The sequence below is a fragment of the Gymnodraco acuticeps genome, unplaced genomic scaffold (assembly GCF_902827175.1).
Source record: "Gymnodraco acuticeps unplaced genomic scaffold, fGymAcu1.1, whole genome shotgun sequence".
NCBI lineage: Eukaryota > Metazoa > Chordata > Actinopteri > Perciformes > Bathydraconidae > Gymnodraco > Gymnodraco acuticeps.
This window is the reverse complement of record NW_022990701.1, coordinates 4,816,600-4,837,336: the sequence shown is the minus strand read 5'-3', so window position 1 is coordinate 4,837,336 and position 20,737 is coordinate 4,816,600. Positions and strand designations below refer to the sequence as shown.

General features: G+C 41.6%; 1 protein-coding gene across 3 annotated transcripts in view; it reads left to right on the top strand.

Annotated features, from left to right (window-relative positions):
- The window catches only part of abcg2b (ATP-binding cassette, sub-family G (WHITE), member 2b), a 50,490-nt gene that overhangs the window by 13,324 nt on the left and 16,429 nt on the right, over window positions 1-20,737 (top strand). The window contains exon 2 of one of the 3 annotated variants that reach the window (XM_034231427.1): window positions 3,339-3,554. The exons of the other annotated variants lie outside the window; for them this stretch is intronic. The gene's annotated coding sequence lies outside the window, so the exon portion shown is untranslated. The remainder of the gene's footprint in view (window positions 1-3,338; window positions 3,555-20,737) is intronic. 3 annotated transcript variants of the gene reach the window in all.

The window sequence follows — 20,737 nt, the reverse complement described above, 5'->3', positions numbered from 1 at the left end:
CAACAGGCGGCCCGCGGGCCATTGTTGGCCCGCCAGCAATAATATTTGGCCCGTAATTTTGAGAATCAAAAATAAAATATTATTTAGATTTTTTTTTTTTTTTTTTTTTTTTTTTTTACAACATAGGACCGACAGTCGCACATCAGGGTTTCCGTTAGCCGCCGATCGATCGGCCGCCAGTCATTATCGGCCGCCGGTCATTATCGGCCGATATTCGCTCTTAATAGTTTGATCGGTGCTCTCTATAAAGGCCGATCAGGAGAGCTGGATCTGATCGATATGGACATAAACGCGAGTGAAGTGTAACCGGACCCGAGAGAGAGATCAGATCAGCTGCTGAGTCTGATGGAGACACGCAGCTCTGCATGATCACCTGAAGCCCCGCCCACTGTTTAGCGAGCTGCATGAGAAACTGACGGGCTGTCAGGAGAGAGAGGGAGAGAGGAAAAGAGAGCATCCGTTTCTCCCGTGTTATTATTCAAAGTTATTGTAAACTTTTGAATAATGTACTTCATCTACTACAAGTAGTTTGTTTGAATGTAATAATTATGTTGTTTGTGGAATCATTTATTGAAAAATGAATCTGAACTTTTTGATCTGTAACGATTATAATCTGAAGCAATATAAAAATGAGCCCCATTAACTGAGTTTTAAACATCAGCATATCCGGTCCTAGTCCGGTGATTACCTGCTAACGGAAACTCTGCTACACAATTCTTCTTATTATTATTGAAACATGACCGGTAAGTTTCAAATTTGTCCGGTAAAATAAATTCTGTCCCGACATATCCGCTTACATTCATAATGTCAGCGGAGGGAGGGGAAGCGGCGCTGTGGAAGAGCAGAGTGGAGGGAGAGCTGTCATCTTCCCTTTACAAGCTTCAAACATGTATTTTTCGTGTGATTTTGGAAATACAAATGTCATATTCTGAAAGCCAAGACTTTGTTTATATAAAATCAAACAAAACACCCGAACCCCAAAAAACTATTTTTTTACGCAAATCCACGTTTATTTTGAAATGAGCCGTTGCGACTTCCGACTGATTTCGATAGAGCGGGTCACATATGGCAAATGTGTGGTTGGGGGGAACCAGGTTAATTAAAGTACTTATTTAACTATTAAATACATTGAGTTTGAGTAAAATACTTGGTTAGTGAATAATTTAGGCTATAATATATGAAATTGCAAAGCAAAACTGCTGTAATTTATTTATTTTGTCCTTTGGTATTTTTTAAAGGTTTTCAACCTGAAAGAATCCTAATGTGTCCTTGAAAAGTTGAAATAAAGAAAAGGAAAAAGGATTCCAGTTGTCCCTCAAGCCTCTCAAATGTGGGCAAACACTCAAATAAATGCCAAAAACCCAGAGAACTTGACAATACTTATCAGAATAAAAGCATGTTAAATAACACTGCTAGTTACTTTACTCAGTGGAGGCTCGTCCATTCAGGAAAGGAAGGAACATCCTCCCTACAATTTCAGAGAAAAATAGACTTTGAAGAGAACAATAAATACACCTCAATTTAAAAGATAAGTCTGTTAAAATACAGATAATAGCCCTAGCTTTGGGACTGAAATGGGGCTAGAGAGGACGAGCCTCCCTTTGGGCGGGTCTAGCCACAGGCTCTGGATTGGGCGCCTATATCATCAGTGAACCAATCAGCGGATCTGACTGCGCATCAGAGTGTTGATGGGGAGGCTTATCAGCGATATCAGAGTTTTTTCTGAACCGGGGAACAGGGGCGCTGCACCCTCTTACCAAAATCAATTCCTTGAATTAAGCTTTGATTATGTTTTGGCCCGCCATCTTGCGGCTCAGCAAAAAATTGGCCCACGGCCAAACTTACTTGCCTACCCCTGGCCTAAAGTGTTGTGGGGCTTAACAGGCTACGAAAGTATACGACTTACCTTCTAGAAGTCTGGTGGATTTTTGTCAACTCCAGTCCAGTCAGTAGAAAGAAACGTTTTGCTGCAACCTGCTGCTGTCTGTTGCGAATCTCAGAGTGGTGCGCGCGAGTATCAGAGTGGTGCGCCGAGTATCAGAGTGTTACCATGGTAGCAGAGGGAGAGGGAGGGGCTGCAGTATGAGCGTTGGAAACTCAAATGAAGCGACTCGCTGGCTGTGTATTTGTTGTTAAATATCAGATAAACTACTACGCATACGTGACTGGCGAGGCGGTGTGTGTGGTGGGGGGGCCAACAAATATATCAGGGTGGCCATGGCCCCCCTGCCCCCCCCCCCTGCTGGCGCCACTGTGTCCGACACCACCGGCATTTGTTTTCAAATTACCACGAACAGTACTTTACACAAATCTGGTTCTCCATAGTTAAGTGTATTCCCAAGTGAAAGAAATTTGTTTAATCTTAATCTCGATTTGCTATAGTCCTGCCGGAGTGCACCGGAACGAACTATGAACTATCATAAACAAATGCCCCCCCACACACACACACACCCACACAAAACGAGGCCACGCTTTATTAACTCGTGCGCACGCTTTATTAACTTGTGCGCACGCTTTAGTAACTTGTGCGCACGCTTTAGTAACTCGTGCGCACGAGTTACTAAAGCGTGCGCACGAGAAGGTATCTCGTGCGAACGAGAAAGTAAAACCTGGCCACGTTTTATTTATTTTTCTCTCTATGAACCCTCCAGGGCTCCGTACTCAGTCTTAAATGAAATATGCTTTCTCTCCCAAACTAGGCAAATCATATCTGAAGAATTTCCTTCCTGAAGCAGAATAGTCATAAATAAATAAACAAATATTGCAGTTTTTTTTCTACAGAAGTCTTTAAATTGCTTAGAACATTTTGAATTTAATTATCTGTCATTTTATGACAAAACATCTCCTGACATGTGATATGATAAAAAGCTCTAGAAACAGATACTAATGGACATTGTTTTTGTAGTTTTCTGGGATAACTTGTACGTATGTTGATCTATAGGTCACATGATCAATAGTGAACATTACCTACCTCCTAAGATACAGCAATGACAAACCTGTGAAGCAGGGTAATTGGAAAAGGGTTTGCTTCATTTTATGGTGATTATGTTTTTGAATAAATTGAGTCAGAGATGTATTAAAGAACCAGTGCCAGTGACATGTCTTTCAGTTGAGTAAACCGACCTTTCAGGACTATTTTCAGACTGAAGCCCTAAATGATGTACTTGTAACCACATAGGTGTTTACAAATGGAGTCATGCAGCAGGAGTGAACCCTGCTGTTTTAAATTGTTCACTGACCAACAGGAGCTCAACATATTTATTCTTTATTCTCCAACTGTGCAACTACTACAACACACATCATTTATATGTATTACCCGCTATTTTCTTGATTTACAGGAATCCAAGTGTTTGGATTATTGTTGCTGAGGAGACATAAAGTCAACACTTCCCGTTATGTTATCGTGCTCTGCAGAAGACATCACAGGGCTTGTATTCTGTGTCTCTGTCCGAGGTGCTGATTGTGGATTTGTCAGCGGTGCAGGAGCTGTCCGAGGTGTGTGAAGAGTTTCATGCTGACTGTATTGTCTGCTGCTGCTGGGAGGTACTTCGCTGGTGAGGGATCTTTCTTACTTAATCACTGAGACATTATTTGCGGCTGTCAGCTGGGCTTTAGAAACTGTGGGAGCTTCGTTCCTTGCTGGGACTTGAACATGTTTCCCTGACAGTATAGTTTTGGTGTCATTTACCTGTCAGTGTGTTGCGTTGTACCCCCTGTTTTTGTGGCTTATTTCCTATTCTTAAGGTATTCTGGTTCTGAGGTTTTCCTTGGGGCACAAAGAAAAGGTTTGTTATACTTCCTCAACATTATTAATCCTCTCTGGGCAAATTCAAAATCAAAGAAGCTTTATTGGAATGACAATATCAGAAACATAGTATTACCAAAGCACATTGTACACGGTGGTACAACAGTAAAACATTAAAGAATCATGTCGACAATATTATGTTATTAAAAATGAAGAAAAGAAGCCTCATGAGAACCACATAACTGATGGATATCATCAACCAAATCAAAATTATGAAAATGTAAATAATATCAATGTAACATTCATTACAGTTGAAGCCAGGTGGAGCAGGTTAGCTGTTAATCAAATGTTTGGTGATTCAATTGCGAGATATTCCTGTCCACATTACCTCAAATAGGTGTCAATATATGAAGGAAACGAGACTTGATGCACCAACGCTAGTGGCCATTTGGCAATCCAGGCAAGTTCCGTTGACCTTTAACTAGACCTATGTCATATATGCCTGCAAGTATCACCTTGGAGCATGCATCAGTGTTATGGTTTTCTGATTTTAATGTGAACTTACTTAGTTTCTTTCCACCACTAGTATTTTACTAATTGTATCACCGTGTCTGTTCGATTGAATAAGGTGAGACGTGTTTGCGTAATTCGGATCTTCCTGAACAAATAACAATAAAGGAATCGTAAACGGGAGAAGCAGAAATGAATGCCACCAAACTCGTGTTTTGATTGAGAGACCCCAAGTGACAGTAAATCCCATTTTATATGTTTAACTCATCCTTGACTAAAGTTAATCACCAGATTAGATCCCACTCTAAGGATCATGCCACCACCATAGATGTATTCAGTGTCTCTTTCTTCTTCCAGCTGAAGCCACTCGCGAGTCAGTTGGCTAAAGAGCCACTCTCTTCTAATCCTCACGGGACAGAAAGAGAGTGGACATTTCTGTCCGACTTTCTTAGTACAAACACAATGTGACCAAGCATTCAGGGCCCAGCCATCCTAATCCTTCCTAAGACATGCAATGTTTTGTTTTCTGCATCTGTGTGGTCAGCTCTGGTTTGAGCTTTCGAGGAACATAAATCCAAAGTCTGAAAGGAAGAATGGTGTGTGAATGTGTGCTGCATGCCACTAAGAAGTGCCTGTAGTCATTTAGATAACTGAGTTCTGCACCCTGGCAGTAGAGACTACATCCGAAGCTTCATTGAATACATTATTCCAGGGGACAGCTACAAGAGAGGCTGCTGACATGTGAGTTATGAGACCACCTGGGGGAGTTGATTATGTTTGCCATTTGGGTTGACACCTGGCTCAGTGGGACACCTGTAGCTGTGAGAAAAATGAGGAGCCCTGGCAGCAGAGGCCAATGCAAATCAAGGACCTCGCAGCGGGCAGGGGAGGCTGTGAAATGGCACTTCATTGTATGTGATTGTGTTATTGACTTCCTATATTTTCATTGTAAGGGTTGGAGCTCTTTTTCAGTGACTGTAGACATGGAGGAGCATCAACTTTGTCATGTTTCATGTTCTAGCGAAAGGAAAACAACAAAGTCCTTTTACTGCTTAAGAGCTTCCCTACGTTGGCCTAATTATCGCTTAGAAAAAATACAGATTAACCAAAGTACATTTCAAGTGGTCTCACTGTGGCAATTCTAAGAGCTTAACTCATTATTATTGTCAACTATTAGCATATTTGTCTTTTACAGCTTGTTCTGGGCACGGCCTCAATTACTCCCAACACCAAAACAAGTCAGTTGGACATGATGGAGGTGAAAGGGGATATATTTTACTTGGTGCCCTGCCATAAACACAACACTACATCTTGTTGCATTTTTTACGAGTGCCTTTCATCATCAGGTAGTTATTCAGTAACCAGTAGCTGTTGGCAGTCATATGGGGTGTCATTTTAATGGTTGGAGGGGGCCATACATACATTTCTGGTTTGGAAAATAACCAGGAAAATCTCTTTTTTACAGGCTCTCAGTTTCATATCTTCAACATTTATACTGTTATATCAGATATATTGCAATAACCGCTTAGTGCCATATGTGTTGGACAAACAAAGCAAAAACGGGACCTCAAAGATTGTAATTGACTTTAGTCCAGTTTCTCACGTTACCTTTCACTTGAAATGTTCAAACCTTCTCTGTCTGACTTTAAAGACCTGCAGTCACAGGATGTTTCAGGATCCACTGATCAGCAGGTCGTGTTTCTCCTTCCTGCTCGCTCTCTCCCAACTCCGTCAGTGTGAGCGCTCAAACAAGCAAAACTGTCACTCAGGCCTGAATCAGGTCATAAATGTGCTGTGTAATGTGAGCACTGCTGGGTCTCACAGACAGTGTTGTGCAAGTTCACACTTCACAAGAGCTTACTCAAAATGCTGTTCACACGTCCCAAAAGATGTAACTAGTCTGCGATTACTAATGTATTTCCTAAGCATTCAGATGCTTTAACTAGATGTGTTGTTTTAATTATTTTCATAGACATTTGAGAATCTTTACCTTGGAATATCTGCTTATTTGTTTTATAAAACAAATATTCATGTGAACTGAATTCAGCAGCACCATTAGCTGCATTGTCTTGAATTGCCAGTGGTGGAGGCCTTGCCCTCAGTGTGTGAGCATCGTTAATGCTTACATGAATTGGTTTCATACAGATACATTACTGTATGTTAATTTCTCCATTTACCAATAACAAGAGCTTATTCCCTGTTAACCTCACAGCCAAGGAGTTGCTGTAGGCATGGTAGGAAATAGTTTAAAGCACAATTATCCCCTTCAAAAATAAAATGTGCAATAAAAAACAAACTGCAGTCAGAACATTTATTCAGTCTCATGTAATTTAGCCTCTTCCTCGCCGTGTGTGTGTGTGTGTGTGTGTGTGTGTTGTGTGTGTGTGTGTGTGTGTGTGTGTGTGTGTGTGTGTGTGTGTGTGTGTGTGTGTGTGTGTGTGTGTGTGGTGTGTGTGTGTGTGTGGTGTGTGTGTGTGTGTGTGTGGTGTGTGTGTGTGTGTGTGTGTGGTGTGTGTGTGTGTGTGTGTGTGTGTGTGTGTGTGTGTGTGTGTGTGTGTGTGTGTGTGTGTGTGTGTGTGTGTGTGTGTGTGTGTGTGTGTGTCAGGGAGATTGAGAGGATGCACTGCTATCCTCTGCCGGTGAATTGCTTTTATCGAGAGTTGTTCAAATCTCTCTCTCATACACACACACACAGACATACACCACACAGCAGACAGCCATGCATGAAACATAGTTTGCATTAAATACTTGATGAGGTGTGTGAGGCTGTCGGGCGTCGTTCGGGCAGCTCAGTGAGAATAGTTGTCACATCCAATGAACAATGTTGTCTTGTGTAACGTCTCCTGAGCCTCAATGAGGGGATTCAGCCCTGAGAACAACCTGCTTATATACTTTACTGTACATACGCACATCGCAGTGCCGAGAACAACTATGATGATTTCAAAATGTTTCCTACTGTTTAAAATATGAACACATACCATACAAAGGCTGTTTTTCCACTTTGTATCCTCTCGAGTAGTTTTGAAGTTTACTCCATATTTGTTCCACTCTGCCTGACAGTGTCATACGGTTTACGCTCTATCAACTTATTGCTGCTCTTCACCGAAGCTACTAAACAAATGTAAACGTTTCTCAACATATAGAAGATAAATCTCCTTTTTTGTTATATATAACAAAATATATCTCCCTTAGATTAAAAAATATATATTTGTGTTTGAACATCATTTGATTGCTTATGGTTGTAGTCAGTCTTAAAATCTAAATATCTTTCAAATGAAATCATCTAATATTTCGGTTTTGCATGCCCTTTAGAATGACACAGAGAAATGCTTTCCTACGTTCCTACTAGTATATTATAAATGCCAGATTATCGGTTTCAGAAAGTTCGAGAAATGCTTTGACATCCCCCCACCCCTCCCCCTCGTCGATTCTAATGTCCAAGAAGTTTGGAAGATTTCTGAGGACTTTCAATCACCCAACGAGCATTTCTCTGTAAACCGGCCCCTTAATTCTCTCATTATTTACCCGAGCACTCAAACTGACATATAGTTCCAAGCCCATTCATTCCTACTCAAAGTCTTCACATCAGTCAAACAGAAGTAAAGTGCACGGCGGATGAATACACGTTAGGTGCTCCAGTGAGTTCTAGTCAGTATTGACTGCATTAGGATGGTACTCAAATCTCAAAATAAACTTCATTGCGCATGTTGACAAACGACACGTCATCCAGTGCAACGTCTTTGGCTCGTTTTGAATTTTGGAAGGACGAGGCACAGGACTGCAGTAAGGAATAAAGTCTTTGTAGGTTTTGGTCTTTCAGTGAAATACATTGACAGCTACTGTTCCAACTGTTTACATTACATTTCCTGTTTTGCTTTATTTATTTAGTATCATATGACATTGGAAGGGAACTCTGGGAGCACAGACCTCAACAAGAGCTTTTCTATAAGTAAAAAATTAAGCTTTTATCTGCCATACGACCCTAACTACACCCTTCCCCTGAGTAACAAGAAAATGGGACCAGTAGTTTTACCGTTTCTAATCCAGCTGACTGACAAACAGATAAGTGGCATAATGGCATACTAATTAATGGTAATAATAACTATACTGCTTTTAGGTAATCCTGTACATGAACACACAATTAAACACATTTTAGGTCTACAGAAATAGATATGCTGCACACACACACACACATCCAAAGTCTCTGGAGCTGAACCTTCAGGCCAGATTAGTTGGAGTGACTCAGAGGCAACTCTCCTGCTGTGTAATTGAACACTACTACTGTACCCTCTCTGTTCATAGTTCACACACTTAAAGAAACACACACAGGGATGCATATACATGCTTTGCAGTTACTGGAGTAAATCTTGCATTGTTAAGAAAAAGATAAGAGAGTATATGAAAGAGGAGTAAAGAAGGAATATTAAATTGAGCATAAAATAGGGAAGAGGGACAAACGAGAGCACAGAGAGATGTGTGAAAGATAGAATAAAGCCGGGGCGCCTTGTCTTTCCTTAAATACTGCTGCTGAGACGCTGCTCCGCTGATCAAACGGCGAGAGAGAAGAGGTGAGGGGGCGAGCGTAGGAGGAGGAGAGAGAAAGAAAGAGATATAAAGAGCAGAAGAAAGAGATGGAGAAGCTGCTGAACAGAGAGAGAAATAAAAAGTAGGGAATAAGAGGGATAGCGACTGGTGGCAGCCTTCAAATTCAGAATTGCAAGAGGTGTGACGTTATGGCCAAAGATTTGACTTCTACAAGATATAAGTGCCCTGTCGGCTCTCTGGCTGCCAGGTTCAATATCATCACTAAGAAGTCAGTCACATACCTGTAACAGCTGAAACACTGCCATCAGCCCACTGGCACTCTGCTGACGTCGGTGACAGTGACGGCCGCCATCTTAAGGGTCTACAGGGTCTACTGAAAGTGCACTCTCACACTGTGTGGCCGTGTCTTATTTGTGTGCATATGACAGCTCCTAAAAAAGCCTAATAGAATTTGTACCCCAGTGGAAACAGCATCCTGGTACACACACACACACACTCTCTCACACACACAGACACATACACAAACACACTCTCCTGCAGACAGAAACTGCACTTGTCACATGTGAAAGAAACGTTAGGTGGTATCAATGTGAGAACACACCTATGTCTTTGAATTCTCTCATGAAAGACCATCTCAAAAAGAAGACGATAAAGGACCTAACACTAGAATATGAATCACTGTTCAGCACAGTGGTAACTCAAACAGACACTCATGGAGACACTTTTTATTAAAGTAGGCCTACACTATGAGGCTATCTTTTGTTCGGATCACACTAGCTACTGTAGACACCAAAGCAAGACCACTTTCCCCACTTTGTATCCCCCAAATTGTGGCAAACTAGCAGCCATCTTCAAATCGGCCTTCATTTAAACTCGACTACACCCCTCGGAAAGTATTATTTTACTGCATCTTGTATCTTCTGCATCTTCTGCAGTAACAAAATCTGTCCACAGAAATTAGGATACATAAATTAACGGCTTCTGTAGTAGTTTCTAGGGCTGAACGATTAATCGATTTTAAATCGAAATCGCGATTTGAAATGATGCGATTATCAAATCGCAAAGCCTGCGATTTTTTTTTAACATTTTTTTTTCTTTTTTTTTGTTCTTCTTGTGTGTCAGTCATCCACACCATTCAGAAGTGCTGTGCTCCACATGCACCAGCCATTGTTAACTAATCAGAAGTGGCCCATGATAGAAGGTGATAGACAGATTGATCCAATCACCTGCCAAGTATTTTTGAAAGTGCCTGCCCTTTCCAAATGGCTTCCAATGGAGCTTTCCTAGATGGTTTGGTGAACCATCTGAGTCAGGTTAGTAATGCTCCATCACATGTTTTCTATTACAGGGTGAATCTTAAACTGAAGCTTGACTTTAAAGCAACCCAACGGAAGTTTCATGTAAGTTTAATTATTTCACTCGTAGCTCGGGCTGCGGGGGTGCTAGAGACGGGAGCATGTTGATGCGACCTTCCTAGCGGAGATATTTTAAAATAAACTTCCGTTGGGTCGCTTAAAAACAAATATCGCGAATCGCAATCGCAATATTTGTCAGAAAAATCGCAATTAGATTTTTTCCCAAAATCCTGCAGCCCTAGTAGTTTCCACGACAGAAGGTGTCACCCGGAGCACATTTGGACTTAATAACACACTTATACTGAGATCATGTTGTGTGTTTGCACATCTAGTGCCACAACAGTCATTGTGATTGTGAATCCTTTTTGATTTCACACAAAAATATTTTATCGACCACATCTAAAATTCATGAACTCTTTTATTACCAGTACAATTTACCTGATGCAGTTAATGCACACAAAGTTGTATCCCTTTTAAATACATTCATGATCAATACCTGGTCAATACACAACAAAAAGTTGTGGGGGAGAAATCTTACCAACGCAAATATATTTGTCTTAGTCTTATTACATTCGCCCAAGGCTGCATTAAAGTTCCATGAGCCCTGGAGTAAGAATTCTTCAACGCCCCTTCTCAACTCCCACACTCCCCCAGGCACCATGATGACTCAACTATTGCCCTGTCCATGCTGCACAAACATCAGCCGCACTGAATTAACATAAAGAATCACCAATCTCTCAGGACTGCAGTTTAATTTTATGACTTTTCCAGCACCAATGCAAGTCGTTCAATCATTATAAGCCAACAGTGAAGAATGTGTTTATAATGCATTAGTTGTGTAACCAAAGAACAGAGTCCTGCTAACTGTAGCACAAAGTCTCTCACTAGTGAAACTTTATACAAGCATTTTACGTTTGTCAGCAGGATTACAGAAAACTACTGGCTCAGTTTTCATGATCTCTAGATTAAGACACATGTAGTGCTTTAGTGTTTACAGCAGCAGAACTGTGTTTTAAGAATAGACTCAAAAATAATCTAGAGTACCCATGATAATCAAAATGAAGGAACACTCATGCATGTGTTTTTGGTTGTATTTTACATATCAGTGTAGCTCACCAGCACAGAGAAGTAATCTAAGGCTTTCCCCTTTATAGTAAATTCTGTATTTTTGGTTGCACATAATTGATCAATTAATTTCAAAAACAGTAATTAGTTGATTGCAGCCCTATTATTATTTCATTACCATAATTACATACATGTCCATCTTTGAAATGATCTTTAAATAACAGTGGATCAAGAGATGGAGAGGTGTTTGACAGAAGAAGACTGATGAGGAAACGCTGCAGTCTCAGAGGAGAATCGAGCGGCTGTAATTATGTACATATCCTTATCAATCAGGACTTATATAAGACTTAAATAACTCGAGTCAAACTCCACAAAATGATTTATTAATGTCCTCACTTGGACTCTCACTTATTTGACACAACAGGTTAATTATTGTGTCAGTTACATATGATTCTTAACTTAGCTTTGTAGGTGCCGAAATGAAGTCAACACACATGCCTTAATTAGCATGGACCCTCATGAGTTAATTCATCATGCATTCATTCATACATTAGTTCATGCTGAGTCTTGCACTTACAAATGCATGAATTACAGATAGGTCACGTACACACACATTCAAGTTTAACATTATTTTACGGGTCATCTTCATCAGAGCGTGAGAGTCAGGGAGCAGCTGTCCTTTTCCAGGGAGGTCTGACTTTGAAAGATGGACTGTTCTTTAGTCAGCTATAAATAAAGAGATCATTACTAACACAATGTGATACTCACCTATGCATTATGAATTCATAATTCAAACAGCGGCACAGCACAAAAACCTTTGTTTCACCATTAAGGACGCACCCCGCTGAACAAAGATGGACTCCCACAAACAGCAGAGTTCACACATTGTTTAGAGCTGATTTTAAAGCATTTCAGTAAGTATGAACTAAATAAGTCTGTTGTAGCTGAGTAGATAGCTGAGAGAATTGAGAACACGTCTTTATGTGGCTCCTCCCATCCAATTTATCAGGGTCACACTGTATGGTCACACTGCATAACCTCCTACCTTTATTTCCCCCTGGAGACTTCCCAAACTTCTCCCAGGCATCCCTGTGGTATGCCTGGGTTTAGACTGACTTTGTGAACACGGCTCTTTCTCTCCGAGGGTAAAACGTCTAAAGGCTCAGAGCAGTGACCCTGGCACCTCACTCTCTAATGGTAGACCTTGGGGAAAACAGGGATAAGCTGTTTATAAATCCACAAAACACATGTACACAGGATTATACAATTCCCTGTTCTTCTCTATTATCTGTATGAGGATAAACTGTTGGTCCAATGCTCTGTGGTCAGTACAGATTCACATAGTTCCTCCTGAGTCTGAAGATCAACAGATGAGTGTTAGTCGTCTTTACAGCAACACAGTGTAAGGCTTTCCCCTGGGAGGCTGAAGGGCAAAATATACTGAAGGAGTGTGTTTGGGCGGTCTGAAATGGAAAGGTCTGCATCACCTAATTATTGTAACCCTCCGATATAATGCCACAATCTCACTGTGACAGTCACAGCTGCTTCTGCAGTGATTATCCAGGTGTGAAGATAGGAAGTGCTTCACAAACTCACGCTTCCTCCCTGGTCCCTGTTCACTGCACTAATATCCTCCTAAAAATACTTGAGTTGGTAGTGATGGAGAAGAATACATCACATAATACATACATTCAGAAAAGGAAAATGTAATGTGCCCAATTTTGGAAAGTCAATGCACACTTTTCTTACAAATTTAGATCATATTTTTGTATTAAGATTGCACAAGTATTGTACACACACAGGGGAAAGTCTACTACTTGTACTAACATCTTGGTTGTCCATACACACCAATGAGTCTTGTTCTTGCGCTTGTTCTCCTATGTTTTTTGTTTGGACTTGACTGGGCGTATTACTGATTAAAAGGAAAAAAAAGAGTGATGTTCAACCTAGCTTTGTCCATTTGGTGGGTGACTTGTTGTAAGCTTTTCTTTTCCGTTGACAACATTGTTTCAGCCTTTAGCTGTGAATCCTTCATAGATGGATTCGGGTCTAATTTTAGAAGACGGGTCCACCATTCACGTCGTCCAGACCAAAGGCAATGTTTCTGAAATCCATTCAACATTGAAGAAATATACATTACATTACATGTTACTTGTTAGACACTTTTATCCAAAGCAACTTACTCAATACTGTGGGCAATCCCCACAGGAGCAATTTGGGGTGAAGTGTCTTGCCCAGGGACACAACGACATGCTGACTGCAGTGGGGTTTGAACCTATGCTTCCTTGATCCGAACACCAAGGCTCTATCCACTGCGCCACACGCCTCCATATAAAACAATTGTTCACATCTTTTGTAAAATAGTCCTATGGCCAAATCCATTTTTAAAGAATTATTGGTCAATGTAATCATTACTCCTCTCCATACCGACTTAAAAAGAGATTGCAACCTAATGTGACTCGAGACGAAGTGCACAGTCCTCTCTCTTTCCATGCTGTTAGTCAGTAGATGGCATTTTTATTATTCAACTGATGGCTACAAATTCGGATTATATGGACGCTGTAGAAGAGTTTAAATTAGTTTTGAGTGTGTGGCCAGATATAACACATTGCACCTTGAAGCACAACAGGATGTCAAGATAAATCTCATCCTCCCCCGCACCTTCCATTTACCACAGGTGTAATTTTATGAGGAGACAGGGAGACTTGTCATCCTTAATATTTCATATAAATCATTTATCCCCCTCAATTAACTCTATAGAGTGTCCATGGCAATCTCACCTCTCCTCTAACGTATGAGAGAAAGAGAAACAGACAGACGGAGACTCGGCAGCCGCTGGTTCATACATTATGGTCGTTCACAGCATAGCAGTGAGTTCATAAGGGAGAGCGTTTCACTTTGTCATTCAGTTATCACAGTTGAATAGAAGATAACAGTGGATATCTTTCACAACTGATAAGCAAGCTGACACTTTCTAAATATAGCTACTTGCAGTTGATGTCAGTTGTTGTTAGCCCTAACACACTCTAACTTGGATACTAAGTTAGTAACTTTAGAAAAGATTGATTTCTGGGGGCTGGCTAATATATACCTGCAACTATTTTAGCACTTCCTGTTCCAAAGTGCCAGTGTAAATCGTTTTTTGTTTAATGGGTTTTCTTGTTAGATGGCTTGTGTTCTTGTGTACAAGATTGACAGATTCTATAGACACATAATGCATAGTATTTTATGAACAAACAAACAAAAAGTTTTGTTCTGTGGTCCTGTTGGTTTGCGCTGTAGCCATTTATGCATTCTATTCTATCTAAATGTGTTTTGTTGGCCACCTGAGGGCAGGGGAAACTAGTTGTGAACAGTGACACATCAATACATGTTACCTTCTTGTTAGCAGTTGCCTATTTAACTCTCCATTAGTTTCGGAGCAACATTAATTTGGAGCTGGCCTGTGTTTTTGGCCACCTGAAGAATATAAGTCTCTCTTTAAGCTTTATTTTTAGTTCCTTAAGTCTCTCCCGAGGGAAATATCACGTTCACCAGCTAGTTGCTAACACTGGCTGTCTGATGCTTTGTGCTGGGCAGGTAGTATACTGTGGGTTTTAGAGCTGAAAATAGATAAACATTGAGTTGAATCACACTATAAGGCTCCTTTAAGCAGAGGAAAGCTGCATTTTCAAGTGATACCTTTCTGTAGTATCATGCCTAAAAGCCTTTATTACATTGTTTTCACATTTGTTATGATGAGCCCTAGTTAACAGGCACCTCCCTTTCTCAGTTCTCTGTTGAGGTCAATATGTCATATTAAGTGCCAGCGAATAGTATATGCAGTGTATTAAGCACATGAATAGTACCCATTAACAGCATAGTGCTCTCATCGCTGAAGAATATAATTGTAGGGCACAGCTTGAGCAGTTCCCAGTAGAATGAAATGAAAATGATGCCTTTTCTACTAACAAGCTTTCTTCCTGACCTCCACTGAGGAAATGGACTCATACCCTTTTGAATCTTCGAGCACTACCTTCCAAATGATATGTCTAGCGGGTTTAGGAGTTATCTCCCCACCTTCAGGCTGCAACCTTTCAAGATCAGTGTGTCGCTTTACCCGCTAAGCACAGGCAGGTCAATGATCTGCCTCCTCATCCTGAGTCACTTTCAGACACACGCCAAGCTCCTCCTGCACAAACTGGACCTTTACAGATCACACCTTTCTGTTGAGTTTTCTTAATCTCCGTGGGCTTAAAAAGACCACATTTCACAGCTGGACAGCTTCACTCGGCTTTCACGTCCACCAGCAGATTCTTTGGTCTTTTTGGGCCACTTTGAAACAGCGGAAAGGGACAAATTGCAACACTAACATATCTAACATTTAAAATGACGGCAAACAGGTGAAAAAAACACAGCCTAACAACTGTCACGTCTCGCCCTTCCCAGGATTTCCTTATTCAGCTGTGGCGGTTCAAAACTGCTTTAAAAACGTTTGAATTAGATTAAGTCGGACCAAGCATTGTACAAATTAGTTTATTGCTTACATACTGACATATTTAGCTTGTCATGTTATTTCTAACATGGGTTTTCTTCATAAAATAAATTAAACCAAAAGGGGGCTTGAAGCACATCTATTCTTATCCTTTGTTGAAACTCGAGCGATGGGTTTCAGCCATACATATTTGCCTCAGATGTTGTCTGTTGGGGACCAAAATTGGCAACTAGCAGCAGATGTATTAGCATGGTTAGTGTAGTTAAAATATTTAATTGTTGTATGTTTGCTGGTTTATTACCTGGAGTGGTTATCACAGTGTAACTGGTTGTGAAACATAGCGTGGTAGTTGGATTGTTCAGTAGACAGTCAAAGGAAGCTCCAGTGTCCGGTTTAGGCTACATCTAAAAAACGGCCACCTCACGTGTGCTCTTTAAACTTTCACTATGCTAGCTCTCGCCTTCGTCGGCTTTGCACTGGATGTTTCAAGTTTCTTTGACAGTGTTTTTTGACAGTGTTTCGGAGACTGTTTCCCTCAAGAAATGTGAAGTCATCCGTGTATCATGCAGTGATTGTTGGTTTTACATTTGTGATGTAAAACCAACAAGCTTGCTCTGGGTCAGTTTGAATGTCAGCTTTGAGGAAAACCCACATGTCCAAGTCAGTGTACTCAAGGGAAGAAATGTATTGGACATTAGCTAAGTAAAGTGGATCTTAATGTCAAATTCAATTTTTGTCAATTTTTTTTAATTTGATTACAAGATTCAATTCTAAAGACAAGCACTCACCATCAGCTGCCTAATCTACAAATCCCCATGTTCTTGACCTTCAAGAGCTAAAGCACAACAAGGTGTTGGTTAAAACCAATCGCTTGAAAACAACTTTGTAGGTGTTGCAGGCTCCCCTTTTCAAGTTAAAGGGGACCTATCATGCAAAATGCACTTTTTGATGTCTTTTATACATAGATATGTGTCCCCGGTGTGTCAGGGAACTCACGCAGCGTCAGAAAATAAAACCTTCTCTCTTTTCCTCCGTACCCAAATCTCTAAAAACGGGGGAACAACGGAGCTGATCCAGATTTGCGTCCGATATGACGTAATATCGGAAATGTGCACCCACGGCCCTAACAGAAAGTTGCTATCAGAAACAATGCCCGACTGTTTTGGACGTAATATGGTCGGTGTTTACATTAGCATCGCTAACACTCAGAGCTAACCTGTACTGGAGAGCATGTGTGTGAAGAAGCAGGAAGTAAAAAGGAACTCACCTTGTGGTATAACCGGCAAGAGAGAAAGCCTTTGAGCTCCATACTGTTTCAGAAATAATCCTTGATAATCCATGATATGGCGTTTCATCACCGCAGTATTTAGTTTAGACAGTAGCTGCCGGGTCACGCATGAGCTCAGACCCCTCCTTTTTTCTTTTTTATCAAACATTTATTTTTTCAAAGCTTCTACCCAAAATCAGCACTTTTGAAATAGGAAGTGAAATAGAGGGATATGAGGCATGGCTAGAATGGGTGATCTGTTTGAGCAAAAGACTTCATAGACATGTTTTTAATATATATCTGAGACCTATTGTCTAAAGATAGGATGATTGGTGCACTTTAATGTTGAGGAGAGTCCAGTCAGGGCATGAATGTGAGTGGTCAAACCACAGAGGTACAGTACAGGTCGGGAACTGTCAAAGGCTAATGGCACACAAAGTCACACCAGGTAAAGCCTGCTGAAAAATGTGAAATGTACCAAAACGAAATATCACTCCAAGCAGAGAATATTGGAAAAATGGAGCGATGCTGAGGGGAGGGCAAGTGGGACTGTGAGTGTGTGTGAGGGCAAGTGTGTAGGTGTGTATGAGTGAGTGAACACATAGAGGAGCTGATCCTATCAGACTCTTGTCAGGTCCTGTTGGGTTTTCTATATAAACCTGTGAGCAGGGAGACATTTGCTACACTTTTTTTTAACTCCCTTCTTGTCTATATGTCTCTCGCTCACACACACACACACTGTCAGTCTCTTCCTGTTTTCCTCTGTCTTCCAACATTTCCCCTTTTCTTACATCATTAGTCTTCCCATGTCTCTTCTTGCTCTTTCCCTGGAGCTCAGTGAGGATTTAGGCCTCCTCTCCTCCTAGACTCACCTACATCCTTTCATCCTGTTCCCTCCTCCTCTCCTCCTCTCTTCCTCATTTTCTTCTCTCTTCTCTCCCTCCTTGCTTAACCTGCTTCCTGAGTCCAAAAAAATGAACCCACACACACAAGCAAACACACGCTGACACATTACACACTGCACATGCACACAAAATCAAGCCCCAACCGATCTGCAGCCAGCAGCACATCATCTAATCCTTATGCTTGGGAAGGAGGGGGACCTTGCAATCATTCCTGCTCTCTTTCTGCCCAACCTTTCATTTTATTTTTTCTTCTTCAATCATTTCCTCCATCCTTTAGTGCACCCCTCTGGTGTTGCTTTTTGAGGACGCACTTTCCTCTTTTTGAACCTTTCTTGTTTAGTCCAGTGGTTGTCACTCATGTGCCACGAAGACACAGGCACACTGACATTCAAAGCACGAAAGCCAATTTCACTCATCGGCACACCTTCTGTTATAAAAAAGAAAAAGTGAAATAAGCTGGTGTAGTATTTGGTTGGGATGAAAACCTGAAGCCTGTTAGCTGAGTGTGACACATGATGACTGAAAAGCCACTGGTGTTGATCTGCGCTGGACGCTGCTGCCGCCCTGTGGCCGCCCGCCTGAACCGCACCCCCTCCTCTGTAATGACCGTTTGATTTGTTTTAAAGGGTTTGCATCACGACCCTCCCACACACACACACACACACACACACACACACACACACACACACACACACACACACACATACACACCACAACCACCACCTCTACACCCCCTCTTCATCCATCCAACCCCCCAACCACAACCCCTCCTCTTTAGGTTGGATAAATATTGCTGGAAGATATATAACGTGTTGCTATGGTGATCAGCTCATGGTTTGGTTTTTTTCATGGCATTTGTGGAAGACAGGGACATGCTGGAGCGCAGGGATCGTGTGTGTGTGTGTGTGTGTGTGTGTGTGTGTGTGTGTGTGTGTGTGTGTGTGTGTGTGTGTGGTGTGTGTGTGTGTGTGTGTGTGTGTGTGTGTGTGTGTGTGTGTGTGTGTGTGTGTGTGTGTGTGTGTGTGTGTGTGTGTGTGTGTGTGTGTGTGTGTGTGTGTGTGTGTGTGGGCTTGATCATTAGGGAGCCTTCAATGGCAGACAGCTTGCGATCAATGAAGCACTAGTTATCCCTCGTGTGCATGTGTGGATGTGCGACGACGTACACAGCCTAAAAACAATGGGTAATGTTAATTGCTGCACCAGCTTGCACTAATTGATGGAGAATAGCATGCTTATACACTCACATACACACAAACAAGTTAGCACATGCACATAAACAGAAGCCAATCAGGCAGACTGAGAATGAGTCCCCAGAGAGATAGCAGCCGGAGAGCAGGGGTGGAGGTGGGAGATGGAGAGGTGGGGGGGGGGTAGGAGGAGGAGAGGTTAAACACCCCCCAGAGATGGGTGCTAGTCAGGGCTCTTCGTGCACACAGGCTACGGTGCGGTGAAAACACAAGGTCTGAGAGATTGTCTCCTATTTCTGGGTCTGCTATGTTTTTGTGAATGTTTCTCCTCTTCAAAAGGAGACCCCATCTTCTCCCCTCCCTCCATTCTCTCACACACACACAGACACACAATTGCTATGACGGAATGGACGTGTGTGTGTGTGTGTGTGTGTGTGTGTGTGTGTGTGTGTGTGTGTGTGTGTGTGTGTGTGTGTGTGTGTGTGTGTGTGTGTGTGTGTGTGTGTGTGTGTGTGTGTGTGTGTGTGTGTGTGTGTGTGTGTGTGTGTGTGTGTGTGTGTGTGTGTGTGTGTGTGTGTGTGTGTGTGTAATGGTTCACAAGACACACCATCAACTCACTCTTTCAGACCAGACGGCATCCTAGAAGGCACCTATATGTGTGTGTTTAGGAGTGCGTGTGAGCTGATATACCAGTGCAGCCCAGATGGCCATCTTCGAGGGGTTTTCTGGAACATTCAGACACTTGTTGCTTCTTGTCATGTCTCTCTCTCTCTCTCTCTTCCTCACACACAGACACACACACATGCACAGTGCTTCTTTTGAAGTGTGAAACAGCTTGCGGTCAGCTCTGCTCCTCTTCCATGGTTCCATCAAATAGCAGCCTTTAGAGCCTTCAGATACATGATGAAACAAAAACAACCATGCAGTGTTAGCAGAGGAAAGCAGGAACAGATATTCATGCTGGATGTGGCAGAGAGGTGGTGCAGATATATGTCCTTCTCTGCTGTGATGGATTGGAAGATTGAGGAAATCAAAAAGTGGCGTTTACCCTAAAAGTTTCACCAAACATGCTGTTGACCTACAGTAGTAGCTTTCAAAACGGTGTCACCTCCTTTGTAACTGTATTTAGATGTGGAGGTTCTTTGATTCTGAGAAAAAAGAGAGCAGTGCATAGTTCCCACTGAGGTCAAACCAGCTGTCAGATCAGAGCTACACTTGCAGCCTGCAAAGACTTCTGCTTGAAAAGGAAAACATAATTTTTGGCTTTTTTTGTGGGACTGTACGAAAGCTAATTGAGGGCGAGTTGGGGGTCACAAAACATGGAGGCTTTTATAATTGTTCTTTTGGCTGAGGACTGCCTACATTTTTTGCAGAGCAGGATAGGGTGTCATTATTTCTTTTCACTATGCTCAGTTCATGTGCCAATTTCCTAATATAATTTCTTCTTTGCACATTGTTGGCTGAATTTCGGTTCCATTAAGATATTGAGGTTTTAAGTTGAGTTTAAAAATGTAAATGATTTGCCTCTTTTAGAAAAGAATAGTTTAAAAATACAGTAATATTATTTGTATATATTGAAGAGGACATTGTAAGGGCCTAAGAGAGACAATGTTCAGCCCCCCTCCCCACCCCAATAATCGTTTTCAGTCCAACATAAATCAGAAAGTTGCTTTTCATCAAGGAA